Raw genomic sequence first — 26,874 nt, 5'->3', positions numbered from 1 at the left:
CCCTCCCTTTTCTTTTTTTTAAATCAAATTTGTTTTTGCATTGCCATATGAATTTTAGAATCGATTTCTCTTTAAAAAAGCCTTTGGGAATTTGCATTTTTATTTTATTTTGTTTATTTTTATTTAAGCATATTTCAGGGGTACAAATGTTTAGGTTACATATATTGCCTTTGCCCCACCTGAGTCAGAGCTTCAAGCATGTTGATCCCCCAGATGGTGTCCCCAGCACCCAATAGATGTAAATATATCCATCCCCTCCCGCCCCATCCTGCCCAACACCCGATGAATGTTACTGCTATATGTACATATAAGTGTTGATCAGTTAATACCAATTGGATGGTGAGTACATGTGGTGCTTGTTTTTCCATTCTTGTGATACTTCACTTAGTAGAATGGGCTCTGGCTCTATCTAGGATAATACAAGAGAATAATACAAGAAGTGCTAGATCACCACTCTGTTTTGTGACTGAGTAGAATTCCATGGTATACATATACTGCAGTTTATTAATCCACTCATGTATTGATGAGCACTTGGGTTGTTTCCACATCTTTGCAATTGTGAATCGTGCTGTTATAAACATTCTAGTGCAGTTGTCTTTTTTATAGAATGTCTTTTTTTCCTTTGGGTAGATGCCCAGTAATGGGATTGCTGGATCAAATGGTAGTTGTACTAGTAGCTCTTTGAGGTATCTACATATTACTTTCCACAGAGGCTGTACTAGTTTGCAGTCCCACCAGTAGTGTCTGCGTGTTCCTCTCTCTTCGCATTCACACCAACATTTATTGTTTTGGGACTTTTTGGTAAAGGCCATTCTCACTGGAGTTAGGTGATATCTCATTGTGGTTTTGATTTGCATGTCCCTGATGATTAGAGGTATTGAACATTTTTTCATGTTTGTTGGCCATTACATTAGTGTGTGTTCTTTTGAAAAGTTTCTGTCCATGTCCTTTGCTCTCTTTTTGATAGGGTTATTTGATTTTTTTATTGCTGATTTTCCTAAGTTCTATATAGATTCTAGTTACCAGCCCTTTATTGGAGGTATACCATGCAAATATTTTCTCCTTTTTTGCAGGTTGTCTGTTTGCTCTCATGATAGTTTCCTTGGCTTTGCATAAGCTTTTTAATTTGATCAGGTCCCATTTATTAATTTTTGTTGTTGCTGTGATTGTCTTTGGGGTCTTCTTCATAAATTCTTTGCATAGGGATCTGTAAGAGTTTTTTTCAACATTTTCTTCTAGAATTCTTACAGTTTTGCCTTTTAGGTTTAAGTCTGTTAACCACCGTGAGTTGATTTTTGTCAGAGGTGAAAGGTGTGGATCCTGTTTTGGTCTTCTACGTGTGGCTATCCAATGTTCCCAGCACCATTTATTGAAAAAGGATTCTTTTCTTCAGTGTATGTTTTTGTCTGCTTTGTCAAAGATTAGATGGATATATGATGATGGTTTTATATCTGGGTTCTCAGTTCTGTTCCATTGGTCTATTCTCTGTTCTTGTGCCATTCCCATGTTGTTTTTGTTATTATAGCCTTGTAGTGTAGCTTGAATTCTGGTAAATTGATGCCTCCCAATTTGTTCTTTTTGCTTAAGATTGCTTTTACTATACAGTATTTTCTCTGGTTCCATACGAAGTGTAGAATTATTTTTTCTAGAGTTGCGAAAAATGATGTTGATATTTTAATAGGGTTTGCATTGAATCTGTAGATCACTTTGGGTAGTATAGACATTTTAACAATGTTGATTCTGCTAATCCATTTGGGTTGGATTAAATCTTGAGATCAATTTGGGAAGAACTGACATTTAAACAATATCAAGTTATGCAACCTATGAATTAGTTATCCGTCTGTACTTGTTTAGAACTTTAATTTCTCTCAGAAGTATTTTGTCACTTTTAGTGTACAGATCTTGCACATCTTTTGTCAGATTTATCCCTAAGTATTTGTGTTTTTGATACCATTATAAATGGTATTTTAATGTAACTTTTAATTTTTAATTGCTAGTAAAGAGATATACAGTTGATTTTTGAATATTGATCTCATGTCTTGTGACTTTGTTAAACTAATTCTTGTAGCTATTTTATAGTTTCTGTCTGATATTCTACATAAAAGATCATGTATGTGAATGGAACTTTATTTCTTTCTTTAAAATATGGATACCTTTTTCTTTCTCTTTCTCCTTCTCTTCTCTTCTCTTCTCTTCTCTTCTCTTCTCTTCTCTTCTCTTCTCTTCTCTTCTCTTCTCTTCTCTTCTCTCCTCTCCTCTCCTCTCCTCTCCTCTCCTCTCCTCTCCTCTCCTCTCCTCTCCTCTCCTCTCCTCTCCTCTCCTCTCCTCTCCTCTCCTCTCCTCTCCTCTCCTCTCCTCTCCTCTCCTCTCCTCTCCTCTCCTCTCCTCTCCTCTCCTCTCCTCTCCTCTCCTCTCCTCTCCTCTCTTTCTTTCCTTCCTTCTTCCCTCCATCCCTTCCTCTTTCCCTCACTCCCTTCCTCTCTCCCTCCATCCCTCTCCCCCTCTCTTTCCTCCTTTCCTTTCCCTTCCCTTCCCTTCCCTTCCCTTCCCTTCCCTTCCCTTCCCTTCCCTTCCCTTCCCTTCCCTTCCCTTCCCTTCCCTTCCCTTCCCTTCCCTTCCCTTCCCTTCCCTTCCCTTCCTTCTCTTTCTTTCCTTCTTTCCTTCTTTCCTTCTTTCCTTCTTTCCTTCTTTCCTTCTTTCCTTCTTTCCTTCTTTCCTTCTTTCCTTCTTTCCTTCTTTCCTTCTTTCCTTCTTTCCTTCTTTCCTTCTTTCCTTCTTTCCTTCTTTCCTTCTTTCCTTCTTTCCTTCTTTCCTTCTTTCTTTCTTTCTTTCTTTCTTTCTTTCTTTCTTTCTTTCTTTCTTTCTTTCTTTCTTTTCTTTCTTTCTTCCCATTTTTGCATGATTGCACTGGCTGGAACCTACGGCACCATGTTCAATAGAAGTGATAAGAGCAGACATCTTAGTCTTGTTTCTAGTTATAGAGGAGAGGATGTTAACTGCAGGTTTTCCATAGATCCCTTTTATCAGGCAGAAGAAATCCCATTTCATTGCTACTTTGCTGAGAGTTTTTATCAGGAATGGATGTTGGATTTTGTCAAATACTTTTTAGGTGCCTGTTTAGAATGCTATTAGGTTTTCCTTTTTTAGTTTTTTAATATGCTGAGTTATACTTAAACCAGCCTTGAAACTGTAATCTAGCTTTGAAATTTTGAGATTGACCCTACTTAATCTTGATATATTATGCTTTATGGATGTTGTTAGATTCAACATTTCAGGATTTTTACATGTACATGAGAAATATTGGTATGCAGTTTCCTTTTCTTACATTACCTATGTCTGTTTTTGGTGTTAGAGTAATGCTGGTCTCATAGCATACATTGGTAAGTGTTCTGTCCTCTGCAATGTTTGGAAGAATTGTTAGTATTGTTAGTATCATTTCTTCTTGAAATGTTTGATGGGATTCACCAGTGAAGCCATTTGGGCCTGGAGTTTTCCTAGTAGGAAGGTTTTTTAACTACAAATTCAATTTATTTAATATATTTAGGTATATTCACATTATTTGTTTCTTTTTGAGTGAGCCTAGGTAAATTGAGACTTTGAAGGGATTGGTCATTTCTTCTAAGTTGTCAAACTTATTGGCATAAAGTTGCTATAATGTTTCCATATTATCTGTAGATTCTGTAGTGATGTCACCTCTCTTTACTGAAATTGCTATTTTAATTTCTGGTTAGTCTGTCTAGAGATTTATCAATCTTATTGACCATTTCAAAAAATGACATTCTGTTTTCATTGATTTTTTCTTCTATTCTTCTGTGTTCTATTTTATTAAAATTGGCTGTGATCCTTACTTTTTCTCTTCTGTCTAAGCTTGATTTGCTCTTTTCTGATTTCTTGGGGTAGAAGCAGAGGCCATTGAGTTGAAACCTTTCTTCTTTTCTAATATAGATAGTACTGTTAGTTGCATCCCACAAATTTTATATTTTCAAAGTTTAATTTTCTAATTCCCCTTTGGTTTCTTTGTTGACATTTGGTTTAATTTAAAATTTTCTTATTTAGTTACAAAATATTTGGGGTTATTCTAGAGATCTTTGTTTTTGTTTTCTAATTTATTTCAGTTGTCACAAATCACATACTCTATATGACTTGAATCTTTTTAAATTTGAGACTTGTTTTATGGACAGAATATTGTATATCTTGTTTTCCATCAGTTTTTACTGATGTATTTTGAGCTCTGCTTTTAGGTACAAAAACATTTAGAATTATTATGTCATCTTGATGAATTAACCATTTTATCATTATGAAATTTTTCCCTGTATTCCTGTTGATAGTTCTGTTCTGAAATCAACTTTTCTGATATTAGTATAGCCACTCTAGGTTTCTTTTGACTAGTATTAGTGTGATATATATTTTTCAATTCTTTTGCTTTTAACCTATATGTTTATATATTTAATGTATATTTCTCAAAGGCCGCATATTGTTCTGTCTTGCTTTTTCAGGAGTCTGTTAATCTCTGCCTTTTCACTGAACTGTTTAGATTATTTACATTTACTACTGTGATTTTTGATAGTTCCTTTTGTGTGTCATCTTGCTATTTGTTCTCTTTGTCCTTTCTGTTCTTTGTTCCTCATTTCTCTTTTTTCTCCTTTTTTTAAATTTGTTTTTATACTGTATTTCTTATGGTTTCTAGACTCTTTAAGCATCCTTGTTATCCTTCTGGACAAGCTTCAATTTGTTTAAAGATAGATATAGATTTCTTATATCAAGTTCTAAAAGCCTGAATGTCTAATGTCTTCTAAATGTTTTTGACTAGGGATTTGTAGGGGTTATTTTGTCAGTCCTAAAAAATATTGCTTGCTAATTTTATATTTACCATAATATGTAGATGTGAAAGTACATGAATGTTGTAGTTGGTATTGAGTGACCCTTTGAAGGATCAACTGTTGGCCTCTGTGCTCACATTCCCTGATACAAGACTGTGTATGAGGAGGTAACACACTGGAGCTAGCATTGTTTACTCATGACCACTTGGAGAACATCTTGGAGAAGCCTGCTTGCATTCTTAGGTTTAACAGTATTTATTTGTCTTGATTTTGGATCTTTTATTCTATTGAGAGATAGAGAGGAAAAGGAAGAGTGAAATCATTGTTTTTTTCCCATTTCCATCTCTCTACTCATTCTTTCCCACATAGAAGGATTGGTGGAATATATTTTTCAAAAAGTTGAGAAATATTTTCCTATATAATTTTAAAGAAAATTTATGTCTAATATGTCATTTGGCATGGACAGAGGTCATTCCAAGTCTTGCAAATTCTGTAGGGAAGGGAATTACAAGAAGAAGGGAGAAAAGAGAGATGGAATTAGGCTTGAATAATGCAATGGATATTTTATCAGATTGTGAAATATGCAAATCAATGCTTATATCGCAAATCCTAGGAAATGGGGAGGTGTGAGATCTGTGTGGACGCCTAGGAAGGCCATACCTGAAATAAGTTCATTAACCCTGGCCTAAAACTGAGGAAAAATAACTTGTCCAAGTTCTCCCTTGCTTGAAATTGCCTTGTTCCTAGAGTATTTCCTTGAAGTAGCTTTGTCACCAGAGGATTTTTGTTGAAGTAGCTCTAGTTTCTAGAAGATATATAAATCACGGTATTCTTGTTCATTTTGTATTCTAGGTCTAGCTCTTACAATTTCAAAGAAGCAGAATGTGGTACATCCCCATTAAATGCAGGTGCTTTCTGCCCTGTTTATTTCAGACAGTTGAATGTCTATAGTGGTTAGGACTGATGATTTGTAAGCTGATGAATGATGCCAAAAGCTAAATGTCTCTTGAGCACAGTGGAGCCTATAGTCTAGTCTCCATGAATTTTAGGGCAGTGTGCCAACTAAAGCTGGCTTAATTCTGCAAGCAGGAGCCCTTTGCAGAAGGATTCATGGTAATTAACCAATTCAAAGTGCAATATTTTCCTTTCATTAATTTGGCAGAAAACAACTAAATATCTACAGCAAGAATGTTTTTGACATTTTCATTTGCTGCTTGAAAAATAATGGATACTTTGAATAGGGCTATAAAAGAAAACTGCTAGGATTTTGTCATTTCCATTTTAACTTCCCAACAAAAACATGGATTATTCAGTTAGCAATTATTTTTTAAAAAACTAAATAGGAATAGTTGGCTGCAAGGATGACCAGAATTGATTCACATTTTGAGGTGATTGGCTCATAGAAGATTCTTAGGGAGGCTATTGGCTCAGTCCTACTGCTTTTCATGTCTCCTTCCCTGTATGTATGAGTAACAGAATTCCAGTTGGGTGTGATGTTTTCTTATCCTTCCTTTCTTCTAAAGTTCATTTTTGCTCCAAATATTGCACACCATTTCTCTTTCTTCTCCTGTTTCTTTTGAGTTAAAGAAACATTTATGTCAATCAGTTAATTCCAAGAATTGTTTACTTTTTACTTTTGAGAATGTACTTAGGGGCAGCAACCTAGCATGAGGCATTTTGAATAATTTTGTAACTAAGAGTCCATTGATGGCAAATTTTTCCCTGGAGAAATTATGGAAGTATTTTTTGTTTTAGGATATGTTTGTATTGATAGAAACTTTTATCTGTTGATAGTGTTTATCCTTTCATGTAAAATATAATCTATTTTGTAATGTTCATACCTTTGATTATTAGACTCTACTTATTGGAAACTTGAGGGTTCTTCAATTTAACAATTTCCTCATAATTTTGATACACTTTCTTGGCTATGTTTTTGCTTCTATATGGTCTTTATGAACTGCATATGTTTAGTTAGAAAAATACTGTCATATTTTTAGTATTCTTTTCATTGTATATATCAGAAACCCATTTTCATCTGTTTAAAAATAGAAATGTATAAGGATACTAGGATTATTGCTGAAATCTCAAAGAACAGCTTGGCTTCATGCAGAATTTGAAATTGCCATCAGTAAGGCCATTGGGAACTTAGGTAGTACTCTCCTTATCTTTTATGGTTGCTTCCTTTTTTACACTTGTTTCTTCCTTTTTTACACTTTATGGATTTTCTTTACTTTCAGATGTACATGACCAAGTATAATTATCCACCACTACTCTTTAATTGATCAGTTAGCATGACCAGCATACAGACATTAGAGTCTTAGTCCCAGTTCCAAAAATACCGAGAGAGTGAATGTAGGCCAGCTTGGGTCAGATGTCCACTCTTGATCTAATTAGCTATTGTCAAGAAGGCAGCACAATGAAGTACAAATTTGGATGCTGTGGCCTTGCTGAGATAAAAGGCAGTATTTTTAAGCTGGGTAGATACCTGAAGAGGTACCTGCATTATAAAAATAGGATAACAAAGGAAGTTCTTTATGAATATAAATAATTATCTTTTCAATCAATAAATAAATATCAATCAATAAATATAAACTTGTCACCTACATTTGTCAGGAACTGTGCTAATTGGTAGGGATTCAGTGGTGAATGAGGTAAAATATAGTTCTTGAGCTTACATTCTAATAGAGTAAATGGAACTTAAAAAGTCATCATATTAGTAGATAAAATACAGTCATGCACTGCATAACAATGTTCTGGTCAATGAGGACTGCATATATGAGGGTGGTTCCCTAAAATTATACTGGAGTTGAAAAATTCCTGTAGCCTAGTGACATCTTGTTGATTCTGACCTCGTGTAGGCCTAGACTAATGTGTATGTTTGTCTTAGTTTTTAACAAAAAAAATTAAAAATAAAAATAAATTCAAAAATAGGAAAAAGCTAATAGAAGTAAGGAAAGAAAATGTTTTTATACAGCTGTACAATATATTTGTGTTTAAGCTGTGTTACTACAAGAGTCAGAAAGTTTTAAAAAATTGAAATGTTTTTTTTTTTTTGTTTGTTTGTTTTTCTATTTATAGTAGAGACGGGGTCTCGCTCTTGCTCAGGCTGGTTTTGAACTCCTGACCTTGAGCAATCCACCCGCCTCGGCCTCCCAAGAGCTAGGATTACAGGCGAGAGCCACCGCGCCTGGCCTGAAATGTTTTAATGCAAAAAAGTTACAGTAAGCTAAGATTATTATTGAAGAAAGAAAAAATATTTTTAATAATTAGCATTATTTTAATTTTAATTATTTTAATAATTTAGTATAGCCTAAGTATACAGTTTTATAAAGTCTACAGTACTATACAGTAGTGTTCTAGGCCTTCACATTCATTCACCACTCAGTCACTGACTCACCCAGAGCAACTTCTCCTACAAGCTCTATTCATGGTAAGTGCTCTATATAGGTGTACCATTTTTTCTCTTTCATACTGTATTTTTACTATACCTTTTCTATGTGGATTTTCTTTTTGTTAAGAGATGAGGTTTTGATCTATTGCCCACGATGGAGTGCAGTGGTGCAATCATAGCTCACTGTGACCTTGAACTCCTGGGCTCTAGTGAGATCTTCCTGTCTCAGCCTCCCAAGTAGCTAGGACTACGGGTGCACACTGCCACACTTGGCTAATTAAAAATTTTTTTGTAGAGATGCCATCTCGCTATGCTGCCCAGATTCGTCTCAAGCAATCCTCCTAATGTGCTGGGACTACAGGTGTGAGCTACCATATATGGCCTATATGTTTAAATGTATTGAGATACAGAAATACTTGTCATTGTGTTACAGTGTCTGCAGTATTCAGTATAGTAACATGCTGTACAGTTTTGTAGCCTAGGAGCAATAGGCTATATACTATATACTCTAGGTGTGTAGTAGGCTATGCCATCTAGGTTTATTTAAATATATTCTATGTTGTTGGCACAACAAGGAAATTACCTAACAATGTACTTTGCAGAACATATCCCTGACATTAAGCAACACATTGCTGTGACTATAAAGTATAAGTGCTTTGAAGAAGACACACAGGGCTGAGACAGAGAACTGCATTTGCAGCAAGAAAGGAGGGATAAGGTAAGGGTAAGAGCACTTACTGCACTGCTCTCCAAAGAGGTGATATTTATGTTTAGACTTGAAGGATTAGGGAAGGATGTTCCTATCAGGGAAAGGAATATATACAAAGGCCTTGAAGTATAAAGAATATGAAATGCTTAAGGAAATAAAAGATGATCCTTGTGGATGAACATAAGAGTTTAGGGTGAATTGATGAAGAACTAGCTCTTGTTCTGTGTACATGAACCAAGAGTACAGACTGAATTTGTAACCTTTATTAGGAATGTTAAAGACACTCTTAATTTGGTAAGCTTGAATGCTAAGGTGAACATAAAGAAGAATGAGCTCCATAAAGAATAGCATACTTAATAATGACATAAGGCAGAGCATGACATTCTATAAGAATCTTATTCTTTATTTATTCATTTGTTCCTTGAGTATTTATTGAGTACTTTATTATACGAGATCTGTCTGGAAAGTGTCCAACCATTGTTAATGTAATCAGAATGGTTTGTGCAACATTGATATAACCTGGCGGCCAAGGACAGTAGACTGGAATGCACATGTGTGAACAATGGCAATTTCACTGTAGTAGTCAGTGGGGTGCTAATTGCTGTTGGGTGAACATGTATACTGTATGACCATCACAGTCAAAATGACTGTGCGAGTAGAGTGACGAGTCTTTTTATCAAATTTTGCGTTAAGCTAGAATGAACATTCCTCGGTGGATTTGGATGATTCAGAATGCTTTTGGGGATGATGCAATGAGTGCAGCACAAATAAAAGTGTGGCACAACCGCTTCAAAGATGGCCGAGAATCTGTTGAATGGATCCACATTCTGGAAGGCCTGCAACAAGAAGAACACCTGAGAATATTGAACATGTATGGGTTAGGTTAGGAGACCCTGGGAGAACTGTGTGAGGTCCCAAGGTGCCTACTTTCAATAGCTAAGCAATCTTTTTCCTATGTACAGTGTTTCTTGTATCTTTTTCAATAAATGTCTCTATTTTTCCTATTCCATGGCTGGATACTTTCCAGACAAACCTCGTATGTCAGGCACTGTTCTAGGCACTGAGGCTACACAGTAAATAATTAGATAGGACCTCTCTTCTCATAGAGCTTTCAGAACCTTGCTGTTCAAATATATGATCCTCAGAGCAGCATCACCATACATCAATTGTGAGATTGTTGGAAATGCAGAATCTCAGGGCCCACCCAGACCTGCTGAATCAGAATCTGCATTAAGATCCCATGTGATTAGAGGTATGCATAGTAAAGATTGAGAAGTACTGTTCTGGAGTAGGGGTTGGCAGGCTATGGCCTGCAGGCCAAATCCGGCTGGCAACCTGTTTTTGTAAATATTTTAATGGGACTGCTGTGCCCATTCGTTTACATATTGTCTATGACTGCTTTCATAGTACAGTGGTTGACCTGAGTAGTTTTGACAGGGATTCTATGGCTCACAAACCCTAAAATGTTTACATTTGGCCTTTTACAGAGTAAGTGTGCCACCCTTTGTTCTAGACCATAAAACAAATTGCAGGACAGAGATTTTTACTTATTTGATTATGAAAAGTTCTATGAAATAGAATATGTTTGATCTTTTCTGAAAAGTGGTGTTTTAACACATTTTTAGCCTGTAATCTGTAATCCAAATGAAATACAGTTGACCTTTGAACAACACAGGGACTAGGGGCATTGACCCCCTGAACAGCTGAAAGCCACAAATAATTTTTGACTCCTCCCAAACTTAACTACTAATAGCCTAGCCTTGACTGGAAGCCTTTTGATAAAAAACAATTAACACAAATTTTGCATGTTATAAATATTGTATTCTGTGTTCTTATAATAAAGTAAGCTAGAGAAAGAAAATCATAAGAGAAAATATATTCACTATTCATTAAATAGAAGTGGATCATCATAAAGATCTTCATCTTTGTCATCTTCATGTTGATATTGAGTAGGCTGAGGAAGAGGAGACATTAGTCTTGCTTTATCAAGTTGGCAGAAGCAGAAGAGGTGGAGGAGATGAAAGGGGAAGCTGAATAGTCAGGTATACTCCATGTAACTTTATGGAAATACAGTTGATCCTTGAATGGCATGGGTTTGAACTGTGAGGGTCCATTTGTACTCAGAATTTTTTCAACCAATATTCAATTTACTGGAGAGATGAACTGCTCATGAGGAGATGATTAGCATCACATGGTGAATACTTAAAACACTTGATCTCATGGCAATAGCAACAGGAGGTAGCTACAAAATTATTACAGTTGTACAGTGTATACTGCAGTTAATTTTGTGCAGTGATGATTTAATAATGCATCTTTATGTTTGTTTACATGTCTCAACTGCAAATGGCACCATGTACAGTCTCTAAGTGTGTGTGTAAGTTTTGAAAAATTTTAATTTCTTATAATAGATATGTACATATGATAAAATAATGGCGGTAAATGATAAAATGGCAGTAAATGATAAAATAGACTAGTATCTACATATATTTTATACATTCATGACATATCTTTTTCTTATTTTTTTTTTTTTTTTGAGACAGAGTCTCACTTTGTTACCCAGTCTAGAGTGAGTGCCGTGGTGTCAGCCTAGCTCACAGCAACCTCAAACTCCTGGGCTCAAGCGATTCTGCTGCCTCAGCCTCCCGAGTAGCTGGGACTACAGGCATGCACCACCATGTCCGGCTAATTTTTTTCTATATATATTAGTTGGCCAATTAATTTCTTTCTGTTTATAGTAGAGACGGGGTCTCGCTCTTGCTCAGGCTGGTTTCGAACTCCTGACCTTGAGCAATCCGCCCACCTCGGCCTCCCAGAGAGCTAGGATTACAGGCGTGAGCCACCGCGCCCGGCCCCTTATTTTTTTTTATATTTCTAGGCTACACAGTTCTTCTGTGTATTTTTTCAAATTGTCACAAATCTCCAAAAATGTTTCCAATGTATTTATTGGAAAACATCTTCATATAAGTGGAGACTATGCAGTTCAAAGTCATGCTGTTCAAGAGGCAACTATACTTTGAAGTCTGATATATAAAACATATTTAAAAATTCAAATGAATGAGTCAAACTTTGTGATTGATACAATTATGGCAAATGGAGAGCAGACTAGGAAGTTTAAGAATGTTGGTGTCATTTGATGAAATAAAAGAATAAGAATAAGATAGTATAAATTTATTTTACTATGTGCTTTTGAAGCACAATTATTCATTTGATGGTGATAGTATATTAAAGATTGTCAGTGTTTATATTTATATGTCTATGTTATTTCTGAGGGAACTGAGACTAAATTAAGGCAGCCTACTTGATATCAACATGTTTTGCCAATGAGTACACTAGTTGTGGAGCTGGAGATAGCTAGGATCTAGGCTTTCTGGTTAAACTAATTAAACTTCACTGAAGCAAAGGAATTTAAGAAGATTCATGGTTAGATTCTAGCATGCTATCAATCTTTCATTCCAAGCTTTACTCTAGAACACTCTGTTTTTGAGTATCATAAGTACTAGATTTACATGTAAGATTTCTTTTAAATGTTGTTGAAAACATCATTTTATTCTCTTAAGTGCCCTTTTCTCTTGTTGAAAAGTATGTTGGTCACTCTGAATCAGAGTATTTCTGTCATTATGAAACTGATGATTTAAATACAGAAATCACTTGCTTGAACAGCTATGAATGATAAGAATTAAGAGAACCTGGGAAAGTTAGTGAAACTGTTAGCCTAAGTCAACTAAGGTTTGAGATTATATGTTCTCAATGAACCCACAATTTTTTTTCAATAATTATTTATTATCTTGGCTCTGCAAATGGGCTGTGGGTGGGAAGCCACTCCTTAGATAGGAACATGTTATTTTGTGGGCTGCTTCAAAGAAATTGAGGGCTTTAAAATTGGAAGGGATACCAAGTCCACCTTTCTATTCTTGAAAGCAAATGGAAAGCAGATGTATAGCCACCATGAAGATAACATATACTACATGGTAACCTAAAAGACGCCATAGAAATGTCTAGCTACCCAGAGTACTATCTGCCCAATATCTTTTAATTATTGGCCTGCCCAATTTCAAGTGAATGCAGTTCAGGCAAACCAAAAAGATCAGAGAGGGAAATGGTTAGGGATGAGATTAGCACCTCCTAGAACCTAGAGAGAAGAATGCCTCATCTAGTCCAGTGGAAAAATACCTTGGGCCTTACATCTGAGAACACGGCAGTGTTGGGTTCTATGAGAGATTAAGATTCCTAGCACATCTGAAAATAGTTTTCAATTTATGTCTGTTCATACACACACACACACACACACACAATTTTATGATATATTGGTATATATTGAGATTGTGTATTAAACATTTTCTTTGACCTAAAATTTTAAGTTATTCTTCTGATTTTAAAAGAAAACATTTTTATGGGCCCTTAAAAGTATTATGGGCCCTAGGAACTGTGCCTAATGGATTAGTTAGCTCTGTTTATCGCTAAGAATTTGAGTGAGCATATCTAGTATCTAGATCAATTGAGAAACCCATGCTCGGCAAAAATATGCTTCATTAACTTTATTGTTTACTTTGATTTCTCATTTAAATCTCTTGTGGTTTGTCTGGGAGAAGGTAGATGCTTCTACAGTCTTTAAATATAGCTAGGAAGACTTTTATACTTATGATGGTTGTATGTCCTTGACATCAAACGAACTTCACAAATTGGGAAATGGGAAGAATTCTGATAATTTGAGGTTTTCTGAATTTTCTATTCTTTTTATTTTGACTTGAATACAATGTGCAAGCATACTTTAACAAAGGAAGGACTATGAAAGGCAATATGGTAGCAGGGCATTGATGATGTTTTGCTTGTTCATGAAAAAGGAAAATAAGTATGGGAGGATAGACTTTTAAAAATAAATTTAAAATATTTTTGTTTAAACTTCAGAAATTATAAAACTTGTAATAATGTTGATACTTTCAAAGTGTTCCATCATCATTATAAGATCTTAAAGTTCTATGGTATTCTATCAGAATTATTTAGCACCATATATGCATTCAATTGAAGCTCATAAATTACACAGATTGGGGATGAGGATAGAAGAGGAGAAATATAAATTAAGAGAATGAGAGAGAATAAGAATAGTTTAAAATAATATATACAAAAGCTTCTGCCACTGGCCTTGATGAAGTAACTGGTTCTGGATTAACCCTTCTGCCATAATGATAAAACTGAACAAAAAGTATGAGGCACCTGTTTTCATGTATTGGACAATATAGGCAGTGCAAGACTGTGATTATTGACAGAAGGCAAATTCATAAGAAGAGGGCCCACATTTGCCCTGGCTCTCTGCATAGGGACAATTTCCTGACTGTGTGAAAAGGGCCTGGAGTACACAAGCAAAAACAGTGGTGCCTCTGAACTGAGAAGGCAGAAGTCAGAGTTTAAGGCTGATGAAATAGCTGGAATCTGGAGCAGGGCACCAGAAAGGAGAGAGCTGCACAGAAATAAATGGGGTTCTAGAATTCTCAATGTGAGTTCCCCACAAGTCCTTGGCTGAGGGATGGACTGCACATGTGACAAGTGGGACTCTATGCACTTACCAGAGAGTGTCTACTAGGGATCTAATCATGGAAAGACATGTTAAAGTTCCTGGAGGACATTGGAGCCTTGTCCCAAGCACAACAGAGAGATGTTACTAACATCATAGACATCCAGCTGAGAAACAGAAAGTCCATAACTTAGGAGTAAGGACCACATGCAGGGTTGGGGAACCTGTAGCTTTGGGATCACATGTGGCCTTCTGGATCCTTGCATGTGGCCTTTTGACTGAATGCAAATTTTATAGAACAAATCCTTTTATTAAAAGGTGTGCAGCAAAGAAAGCTGAAGCTTTTCTTCTCTCCTTTGGTGCTTAAAAAAGAACAATCATGAAATGAGAAGGCCACAGGTTCCCCAAGGCTTTTTCTGTATCAACCCTAACATATTTAAAACTAGATCTCAACAAAATGTACTGGGGAGATGAAGTTTGATTCTGCCAAACTAGAGGAGCTTGAGAAACACCTTGGGCTTTTCTCAAATTCATCCTAATAAAACAGTCATGGTGTTCAGCCATTAATTGTACTTCCTGAAAGTTTGGCATTCTTCAGATGATCAAAGCAGAATCCAGATTCTCTGCATCGTATGATAATAATGTTCAATATATAATACAAAATTATTAGACATCCAAATAAAGGAAAAAAACAGGAAAAATATTATCGATAATCCAAAGAAAATAATGTCAATAGAGAAAAGACCTTGAGATGGCCTAGGTGTTGGATTTAGCTGACAAAGGCTTATTTGTGCATACTTATACAGGGACTTAAACCAAACAAACTATGATCTTGATCAGTGAACAAACAGGTAGGAAATTTGGCAGAGAAATGGAAACTATAAAAAGAGCTAAATGGAAATTCTAGAACTGAAACGAGCAATAATTAAAATTTCTTGGTTTTATCATATCTTACGCTATTAAGAAAAGTCAGTCAACTGATGCATATAAATAAAATTTATTCCATCTGAGGAACCTAGAGAAAGAAGATTGAAGAAAAATGAACAGAGATTCAGGGACCTAAGGTACAACAGCTAATGGTCTAGCATAGGTATCATTAGAGTTATAGAGGAGAAGAGCATGAAAATGGGGCACAAAATGTATTTAGGAAATAAATATTGAAAATTTCCCATTTTTCATTAAAAAAGCATCAACTTACACATCCAGTGAACTCAGGTAGCCCCAAGCAGTATGAATAAACTATAACTTGCCATGTTAAACTGCTGAAATATCCAAGTTATTACAGTGGTGATGAAGAAACTGTCAAGGGGTTCTAAGTATTCCACTACTGTTCAGGAAGAAACAACTAACTTTGTTCCACATGGGGAATTATATGGTATAGGGAAGGTAGGACTATTTTATATATTTAAAAATATTGAATTGGAGGTTTTTCTGCATGTCTGGGTCCATTTAAAAATAATTTTGTTTTTTGATTATAAAATGAATGCAGGCTTATTGGAGAAAATACATGTCCATGTAAATGTAAAATTTGCCTGTGATTGCATAGCTTTTGACCTTTTTGTCCTACCACATTTCTGTTTTGTTTGTTTGTTTTTGCTAAGCGGTGGGGAATCATAAAATTTTCTTATTAAAATATATTACTTTCTCAAACAAGTTCTAAACACTGTTCTCTACCTAAAGTTTTTATCTTAAATTGAGACTAATATTGTCCTTTTTGTAAGAAAAATCTCAGAATGAATTCAGCCTATATGTATTTTGTGTATATATGTATATGTATACATATATGTGTGTATATATATAATATTCAAAACATACTTGTTGCAGATTAAAAAGTATTTATAGAATTGCAGAGCATGAAAATCTCTTATACTTTCTATTTGTATATATGAAGGCTGAATATAAAATTTATTTTTCAGTTAGTAAGAGATTCAATTATGTATTAGAGTGACTGAACTGTTGATATTTATCATTCGTCCTCCCCCATATTTGGGATGATATTGTCCTGCTAAAAATTTTACACAGATACCAATGGGTATTTAATAATCTTTTCTCATTGAAGTGATATTTGGACAAAATGAAATTGAGGTGATTTTATACCTGAAGTTTACCAAAGATGGCCTCCTATTTCTTCTTTATTCAGAGATTTTTATCCGAGGAATATAGACTGGAATCTGCAATGGTTCTCAAAATTCCAAAGTGGTAAGTGAGACCAATTTAGTCTTTCCTTACCAGTATTTAATTATGATTTTTTTTCTCTGTAGTTCTTAACTGAAATATTTAAAAGGGTGAATCACATTAATTCTGGCGTCCTTTACTTTTAATAGCAGCTTTCTTTTAGCAGTTTTACCATCTGGTAACTTTGTAATATGGTTTTTAGAAGTTCTGTATTTGTATTCTTAGGGCTCTGATTTATTTGGGACCTGGAACAAAGTCCAAGAATAATAGTGAGACTTTGTGGAGCAGAGGCTACCTTTATGGTGTCCACATTGCTCTCATCTTTTTGGAGCTACTCACCTGAAATCCAGAACTTCATGGCTCTTTATTTTTAAACGGGCCCAACTTCCAGTTGATTTGGTAGAGTGAGAATAGAGGTGGCACTTTCTTGTTTTCACTCCACCAGTTGGAAAATTACAGCCCAGACCTATTAAGTCTAGGGCTGATATGGAGCAGGTAGTTGAATGGATCTAAAGATATTTATAAGTTTAAAAAAAAAGTACTCATAAATATCCATATGGGACAAATTGAAAATGCTCAATGATTGGAAATTTAGATTATATTAGTATTAACACAGGAATTACTTTATAGATTTAGGTGTAAATTTCAAAAGCAGTTTTTAAGTATTATTGGAATGTGTCTTTTCCTTTTAATGAAGTTTTTGTTGCTGCATGTAACCAAAAAAATAAAATTAAGTCCAATTTAAAAAGTCAAAAAGTGACTTCTGTACTTAAGCCACAAATAAAATAGATTAGTTCATGCAACTCAAAAGTCCAAAGACAGGGCTACTTTGGGAATGATCCAGCAGCTCAATGACTTCTATTTCTTTACTCTGGCTTCCTGGTATTGGCTTCATTCTATTGCTCTTGACATGGCTTTCAGTAGCTCCTATGGCTTATTGTTCCATATTTACCTGATAAGATTTTTAGTAGTCATATTACTACTGATATGGCTGATATTGGCCCCGACATGGTCCTGATACAACTTTTAGTAGCATCTAAGGCTTATTGTTTTCATATTTAACTCCACCGGGAAAAAGAGTATTTGTCTCAGTGTTTCTAACAAAAGTCTTGCTATTTATTCTGATTCAACCAATGTAGATCATATTTCTACCTCAGAACTGTTATATTCTGGATTGTAGATTCCATCCCAGGAGACAATGGTGAAGTTAATTTTTTTGGAACCCTGAGGTCCCCAGATGGAAGTCCTGGCTTCTGGGGAAAGTGAGAGGGTTAATGTGATGGGAGGTGATTAGTGTCCATTACATATTCCATCGTCTTTTGTAGCTTACCTTACCATTACTTACCATTATGATCTGCTTTAAGTCTTAACTTTGTTTTCTCTCATTCTTGCCAACTATTGGGGAACTCTTTCCTCCCTGAACAGTGGGAAAAGCATGAATGTTCTGGCTAATCATTTTACTTTTATAGGAAACACAGCTTGTTATCTTTTTGTCAACAGTTTTCTTTTTAGTTTGTTATGTAATACTTAAAATTTTTGCCAGAATGTGAATCATTCTAAAGTGTATTTTGTTTCCCAATAAGGTAGAATTTTATTGTTAGGTGGTTTATACCAAATAAGAAGTCTGTATTGGATATATTAGTGATGGACAACAGTATTTTAAATAGTAAAGCACAATATAATTTTAAAATATTTATTAAACCCCAAAATATTAAAAAATATTAAATACCAAAAAAGTACTAGCAGCAACTAGAAAGCTCAATTATTTGAAATCATGAAATTTTACATTGTTTCATAACAGGAACAAAATACTGCAAAAGGGCTTTTAGAGGGCATCTAATCCATCATCCTATCTAATGTCCTCTCTCGTAAGCTTGACAGGAAGAGTTCAGCAATAAGAACTCAATAACTACTTTATTTGAAACCTCACATTCCTTTGTATCTGGGAGATAGTACATATTCAACACGTGTGATTTGATTTTTAAGTTGAGCTCCAGTTAGAATAATTATTGTCTTCCATATATTGAGGACAAAATGTACATGTATTATTGTAACTTCCACCCAGTGGGAGTCTGTTTTTTCCCCTTAGAATGTAGCTCTTCACATATGTGAGGGCAATTATATGTCCCCATTTTCCCTTCTTATCACCAGGTTCAACATTCAAGAATTTCCCATATATGATTATATTGCCAGATACATTCACTATTTAACTTATCTTCCTCTGAATTTTCTTTAAATTTCAGTTTTCCTTAAAATGTTCATAGAAGTAAATACCATAGCCTTAATATGGTCTAAGCAGTACAGTAAGAATAGTGTGGGTTTTTTTCTTTCTTCTAAATGTTACTTCTAAGATTTTGTTGTTCTTTTTAAAAATCACCTTAAATTGACATACACATATTATAAAATACACAATACATAAAATAAAATATACCCTTTTAAAAAGTGTTCAGTTGAGTTTTTAAAAATTCCATCTGTGTAACTATTGATACAATCAAGTTGTAGAACACTTTTATACTCCCAAAAGCTTCCTTGTACCAATCTCCAGCCCCAGGCAAACACTGATCTGCTTTCTGTCTCTGTAGATTAGATTTCTGTTTTTTTTCTAGAATTTCATTTCAGTAAACTCATACATTATGCACTCTTTTGTGTCTGGCTTTTTTTCCTCAGTATCATGTTGAGCTTCATCCTTATTGTTGTGTGTATCAATAGTTATTTTCTTCTTATTGCTAATTATGGTTCTATTTTATGAGTATACTACAATTTGTCTATTTACCTGTTGATGGATATTTGGTTGTTTTCAGTTTTAGCTATTATGAACAATGCTGCTGTGAACATTTGTTTGCAAGTGTTTGTTCAGACAAATATTTTCATTTTTCTTGGATCAATAGTTAGGAGTAATATACTGTATCATATGGTTACTGTATGTTTAACTTTACAAACAACTTCAAAAGTGCTTTCTGAAGTGGTTTTGCCGTTTTACATTCCCACCATCAGTGTATGAGAGATCCAGTTGTTCCATATCTTCTTGTTGTTTTAAAGTTCAATAGTATTCTTAGTGTTATGTTTGAATAGTGTTAAATTTATGTTACAAAAGCAGTCTGTAGTCATTCAGAGTCTACATTTAGTCTATACTGCAGTATAGTTATACAATAAGGAAATAACTTATGTTTTCATCTTTTATCCTCTCAGATTTGTCAGTTTTTTTTTTTTTTTTTTTTGAGACAGAGTCTCGCTTTGTTGTCCAGGCTAGAGTGAGTGCCGTGGCGTCAGCCTCGCTCACAGCAACCTCAAACTCCTGGGCTCGAGCGATCCTTCTGCCTCAGCCTCCTGAGTAGCTGGGACTACAGGCATGAGCCACCATGCCCGGCTAATTTTTTATATATATATCAGTTGGCCAATTAATTTCTTTCTATTTATAGTAGAGACGGGGTCTCGCTCTTGCTCAGGCTGGTTTTGAACTCCTGACCTTGAGCAATCCGCCCGCCTCGGCCTCCCAAGAGCTAGGATTACAGGCGTGAGCCACCGCGCCCGGCCGATTTGTCAGTTTTCTTACAGATCTTTATTTTGACAAAAGTACTGTTTTTGCAGAGTTTTTAAAGGTTTGTTTTTTAAATATAGCTCATTGTGACAGTACAGTCAGACTTCATGCTTCAATCATACAGGAATCACATTTCTGAAGTATATTTCTCTTTTTGAAGCCACTCATGTTTATAAAGCCTCCTGACCCCCACTGTGTCTTATATGTAGCAGGAACCTTGCATAGTGCAGGTGCTCAGTCAGTGTCTGCTTATTTCTTATATTCTGTATCTTCAATCCATAGTATGCATTATTTACCATCTAAGCAAGTAGCTAAATTGGGCAAAACTGTAAAATAATAAGTCTGACTTATTATGGAATCTTCTTAACTAGCATAATGAATGAATGATTCAAGTTGTTGAATCATTGGGTCAATGGGATAAGCAAATGATACCATATAGTTGAAGGACTTGGAATGTTGAGAGTTTTAATCTGCTGCTATTTTGTATAACAATAAGAACTAAAGTGCTTTAAAAATGCATACTCCTTTTGTCATATATTGTAATAAAATAGACTAGGAAATATTAATCATGGTTATCTCTGTGGAGCTGGATAGCTAGTGATTTAAATGTTCCTTTTTTCTGTATTAAAGTTTATTTTATTTTAGACTTTAGATGATAGCTCTTTAGAATGTAATGCTGCCTAACAATTGCATTTAATCAATAGGGGTTTCTTATCCATTGTTTTTGTTAGTTCCTCTACTTGGTTTTGACCTACTCCTCAAGACTTTGTAAGCTTTTGAGTTCAGAATATATTGTAAACACTTAACGTGGTGATCTGGGTAGTTCTTCAGACGTTTATTAATATCTTATTTTGCTATCTATTTTGGCTTAATTCTTATATTCAGTGTTTGTTCTGCTTCAGTCACTGAGTGTGGCCAGCTTGCAGGGGACAGTCAGTCTAGAACCAGGAGATACTGTATTGATTATTCATTGCCTGCTTGTTTTTTTATGGCACATAGTAAAAATTAGTACCTCTGAGTAGAGTGAAACCTCTGAGATTTCCACAGATTTCATTACTTCTTATCCCAGTTTATCATATAGCCATAGTACTTCACAGATAAGAAGGATCTATACTTGTTGGTTTCAGGTTTGACTCAAGGATATATCTTTGGTTTGCAGATCAAGATCTAAGGGATTTAAATGAAAAAAATGGTTTGTGGTATCTTGGGTCATCTGAGAAAAGAACCAGGAGTGAAAGGAGGTAAGGAAGTAAAGGAAGGAAAGGGATTGATGAACAAAGGCAGTTATGGAAGAGTGGTTTATAGAACTAATTGCTGATTTTGTTTGTTGTAGGACCTGTTTCTTTTGATTAATGTATCTTCTTTTATCTATATGGGATGCAGAGATACAGCATGAAGACTGACATCTTTAGATAGTTTGGGGAGCATAGAAGTCAAGTTCCTGCTCATTTGCTAAAGTAACCCCAGACAAGTGTCTTAAACTTTTTCAGTTTCTTCACCTGCAAAAGTTATTAATAAAAAAACTATACTTTTACTTAGAGCTATTATGAGGATCAAATAAAATAATGTATGTAAAAATACTTTGTAAATGGTAAAAGTTCTAGCTACATATTTGATGGTGATGATATTGTTGACGGCAATCAGGCTTCAAAACTACCTTAGCTTTCTCATTTTGCTTTTTCACATCTCTGTGCTCCTCTCTCTATAGGGGCTTAGGCTCAGCGAATCTTAGAATGTCCCATTAGTATACAACCTGTGTATGAATGTTTTCTTGGTTTTGATCCTTCTCCCAAGTGGTGAAAGCTGCCGGTTGGTATAGTTCTTTGCTGAAATATAGAGGAAGGCAGCACATGTGTTGAGAGCTTTAGTCTATTGCTGGCTGACTGAAGGATGGATGGAGGCTGGAAGGCAGTTCAGAGGAACCAGTGGTGCTATGGGCCCCCATGTTTTTTCTGCCTTGTCTAGCTAGTCTCCCTCATTGCTTTCATGGGCCTTTATGACAAGCACTCTTATGATTGTATGGTATGAGGAGAAGAGAAAGGTGATTTTATAAATTTAAAAGTTGTAGGTGAAATTATAGTTGGCCCTCCATATGGGTTCTGCACCTGCAAATTGAACTAACCACGGATTGAAAACATTTGGGGAAAAATATAAATAATATAGTATAACAATCGTTTACATAGCCTTTACATTGTATTTGGTGTTGTAAGTAATCTAGAAGTGATTTCAAATATACAGAAGGAAGTACATAGATTATATACAAATAATATACCATTTTATATAAGGGATTTGAGCATCTGCTAGTTTTTGTTGCATGTTATTAAAGGTATACTAAATCTAGCTATCCACTTAGTTCTCAAAACAGTAGAATAAAGTAAGTCATATTTATTTGACATTTTATTACCACATTGATTCAGGTATATGCTCATTCAGCCTTGGTAAGAAGGCTGTGGCTCAGTGTCAGAAGACAGAGCATGTATTACAAATAGTAGTTTTTATTACAATATGAACTTTTCTAGATATGTAGTAAAAATATACTTATTTTACCTTATTCTGTCAAACATATAAGAGACTCATGAGATTATTTTAATTATATAAAAAACAAAAAACCTATCCTTTTGATACTTGGAAGAAAGTATAAAGCATAATTTTATCAATTTGGTATTCTTTACAATTTGATAGTACAGCATTTATTTTTGTGCTTTTAGTAATGTATGCAGTGTTGAAAGCATTGAAGTTGCATAAAATAAAAAATGTGAAATTTGTTCCACATTCATTTTGTTGTTTTCCTATACCAAATGGAAATTATTCCAATGTTACAGAGCTGCATTCTGCCTTTTAGCCATTTAAAAACAAATTTAGAATAAATATTGTGTTTCAAAATTATAATATTCTAATCTATAAATTCTGATTCAATGGAGTATATAAGAAATAATTGAAGGCAGCAGAGCAATACTAATATGTAACTTTTGTATCATCTCATATGTGCTATTATTAACTGTGTTGGTTGATCCCCAAACACTCCATGTAACACATAATTTTTCATTGGGTCATTGTCTCTTGCTTTGAAAAGAGATTGCCCCAACTTTGTTTTGATACTGACTTTTAAATAACTTAAATAACTACTAATTTTTTTTTTGATAACACGAATGAGAAGCAACTTATTTTTCTGTGATCATATCCTGTTTTAATTGATGTCATTTTTTTAAAAAGTTCAAGTCCAGGTCTTGACTAATAAACCTCAAGTAATTATAAATCGATATAATGGTTACTATTTATTGAGCTCTTACCATTGCATCAGGTAAGATGTTATAAGCCCACAAAAGGCAGTGACATGCTCAATCCTTACACTCACTGTAGGAGGTAGGAACTGTTTATTCTCATTTTATAGTTTATTCATATTTTTCAGTAGAGCAACTAAGGCATTGTTGATTAAATAAATTGCCCCAGTATCATGGCTACTCAGTCGTGGTAAAGCCAAGGTATGAATTTAGGCAATGTGGAAAGAGAAATCAGCATTCTTGTTCATTATGCTATGTGTGTAAACATAAAAACGCACATATAAAGCACAAAATATTCATATTAATCAGATACAAACCAACAAATATACACATACACTTTATGTGTATCTGCTTTTATTAGATGAAAATAGGCATTTAAAGAACTCACATATTTATATAATGTAGCTACCAGCAGAGACTGCTCATTTAAAAGCATTTGCTATTATAAATATTAAGCAAATTGTATCTTCTTCCTGGAACTATTTCTTGTGTAAATTCTGTGAGTTTACAAATTTTAGCAAGATTTCTAGAATTTTCCAGTTCTAATATTTTATGAATTTACGATTCTCCTTTTAATTCCCAATTTTGCTCACTTTGAGAACTGTTGTTTGGTTGAATCAGTTAATTTTCTTTTTCTTTTTTTCTGCACTCGTATTTATTGAGGGAGTTCTGCATCTCACAAATTATAATATGTTGTGTTTTAATTTTTATTCAATTCAAAATATTTTCTAATTTCTCTTTTTATTTGTTTGACCCATGGATTAGTTACAAGTATACTATTCACTTTCCAAATATTTGATTTTCCTTATATTTTTTTGTTGTTGATTTCTAATTTAATTCTCTTGTGATCAGACAACTTTATAAGATTTGAATTCTTTGAAATTTATTGAGACGTATAGTCAGAATATGATCTGTCTTGGAAAATGTTATGTGTGTATTTGAGAAGTGTGTATATTCTGCTGTTGTTGAGTGAAGTGTTCTATAAAATGTCAGCTCAAATTGGTTGATAGTGGTGTTTAAGTTTTTAAATCTTTACTGATTTTTGTCTACTTATCATATCAATTATTGAAACAGGGGTGTTAAAATCTCCATCTATGATATTACATTTTATTATTTTTCTTTTTCAGATCAATCTGGTTTTACTTTATATATTTTGAAGTTCTGATAATAGGTGAATAAACATTTTGGATTGCTGTGTTCTCTTGATGAATTGACTCATTTATTATTATGGAATGACCCTCCTTATTTCTGGCAGTATTTCCTGCTTTGAAATCTACTTTGTCTGAAGTTAATGTGTTAATATTTTCTATCATTTTACTTTTAACCTATCTGTGTCATTATATTTAAAGTGGATTTTATGTAAACAACATTTAGTTTGGTTCTTTGCTTTTTATATTATTTGACAATCTCTGCCTTTTCATTGATGTGTTTAAACTATATTTTACGTGATTATTGTTATGGTTGGGTTTAAATCTACTTGTGTTGCCATTTATTTTCTATTTGTTCTATTTATTGTTTGGTTCCTTTTTCCGCTTTTCTTGCCTTCTTTTGAATTAACTGAGTAATTTTTATGATTCCATCTTTTATCATTTATTGATTTATTGCTCTACCTCTTTGTTTTATTCTTTCAGTGGTTATTATATGTTTTCTGATATGCTTCTTTAACTTATCACAGTGTACTTTCATATAACATATTACTTTATGCATAGTATCAGAAAAGCCAGTGATTCTCAGCAGCATTTGGGGGAGTGACTTTAGTAAATGGCAGAACCAGGTCCAGTGTAGCATAATGTAATAACTAGTAGTCTTGAAGTTAGCTAGACCTGGATTCAAATTCTAGCACTATCACTTGCTAGATACATGATCATATATACGTTATTTAACCATTCCAATGTTCATGCCTAAAATATAGATAATAATCTTCTCATAGGGCTGTTGTCTCATGTGCTCATAAAGAATTTTATTTTTATCTTGGTTGTCAAAATTAAATGGAATAGTATTTATAAAGTACCTAGTTAAATTGCTTGGCAGATTGTAGGACTTCAAAATGCTTTCCATGTAAGGATTATGGAAGTTATTGGCTGACTCCCAAGTAAGTGCTCTTATTTTATTTTCACAGTAAATTATCTCTTCAAACTTTAATCAATCCTTTATACCTTAAAGCATTTTGTGTACATGTTAGGGAAGAAATCATTACCACAGATGAAGTTACTATGAGTAAGTATAATAAACTAAATAGGTTCAGAATTTGAGGAAATAGGTTCAGATTTGAGGCAGTGAATAAAACTCCAGGAAGGCTAGTGCCAGAACACTCAGGAACATTACCCTCTTCCTTCTAGGAATTGATAGAAAGATATTGAGGGCTCAGCCCTGATGTGATGTGAGAGGGTATATCATCTTGATCCCATTGTGTTAAATTTATTAATACAAAGAGGCAGTTCATATTTAGGTAAATGAGAAGGAGCTAGGGCAATAGAGTTGAAAGTTATCACAAATATGCAAGTGAAAGATGAAGCTATAAAATATAATTTCTGGGTCAGTGTATATAGAGAAGAACACAGAAGGCCAGGATGTAGGCCAGCATGTATCTTAGGGGAATAGTCTTTGTTGAGGGAAGAAGAAAGGAGGCAGCCAGGGAAGTTAATGGTTTCCTCATCTTGGGATCTTTCCCAGCATCTAACAGCCGTGACCTGAGTTCAGTGATAGAATATTTATTGTCTCTATAGTGGATGTAGGGTCTTGTTATTTTTATCCTTAAATAGATTGGTAACTATTATTGTGCCTATTAAAAAAGTCTAGTAGTATTTAATGCAATGTGTTCTTTTTTAGGACAGCAAATATCTCCTTGGGTCTTTCATCTGGTATGAATAATGAAAACTAAAGAAGTCTATGGTGCTTTACAATTTCTTACTGATTTTTCAGGATTATAATTTTAGTCTTCAGAGTGCCATTCTCATAACTTGAATATTTCAAATACGAACCCTGGACTTTGTTTCCATTAACTTGGAAATACAAAAAATTTTTTAAAAATTGTAAGGGTACTGGGGTGTAGTAAGAACATAGATTTTATTTTCTTTAGTTTTTTTTTTTAATTTCAGCATATTACGGGGGTACAAATGTTTAGGTGGTATATATTGCCTTTGCCCCATCCAAGTAAGATCTCCAAGCGTGTCCATGCCCCGGATTGTGCATGCCGCACACATTAGGTATGAATATAACCATCCCCTCCACCCACCTCCTCCCTCCTACCTGCCTGATGCCTGATGAATGTTACTACTATATGTGCACATAAATGTTGATCAGTTAATACCAATTGGATGGTGAGTACATGTGGTACTTGTTTTTCCATTCTTGTGATATTTCACTTAGTAGAATGGGTTTTAGCTCTATCCAGGATAATGAAAGAGATGCAAGACCACCATTGTTTTTTGTGGCTTAGCAGAACTTCGTG

General features: G+C 34.4%; 1 protein-coding gene across 5 annotated transcripts in view; it reads left to right on the top strand.

The window, feature by feature from the left end:
• Positions 1 to 26,874, top strand: part of RFX3 (regulatory factor X3) — a 290,574-nt gene that overhangs the window by 75,929 nt on the left and 187,771 nt on the right. Inside the window, exon 2 of one of the 5 annotated variants that reach the window (XM_012737571.3) lies at positions 16,570 to 16,628. The exons of the other annotated variants lie outside the window; for them this stretch is intronic. The gene's annotated coding sequence lies outside the window, so the exon portion shown is untranslated. The remainder of the gene's footprint in view (positions 1 to 16,569; positions 16,629 to 26,874) is intronic. 5 annotated transcript variants of the gene reach the window in all.

The sequence above is a fragment of the Microcebus murinus genome, chromosome 12 (assembly GCF_040939455.1).
Source record: "Microcebus murinus isolate Inina chromosome 12, M.murinus_Inina_mat1.0, whole genome shotgun sequence".
Classification (NCBI taxonomy): domain Eukaryota; kingdom Metazoa; phylum Chordata; class Mammalia; order Primates; family Cheirogaleidae; genus Microcebus; species Microcebus murinus.
This window is presented reverse-complemented; position numbering and strand designations above follow the sequence as displayed.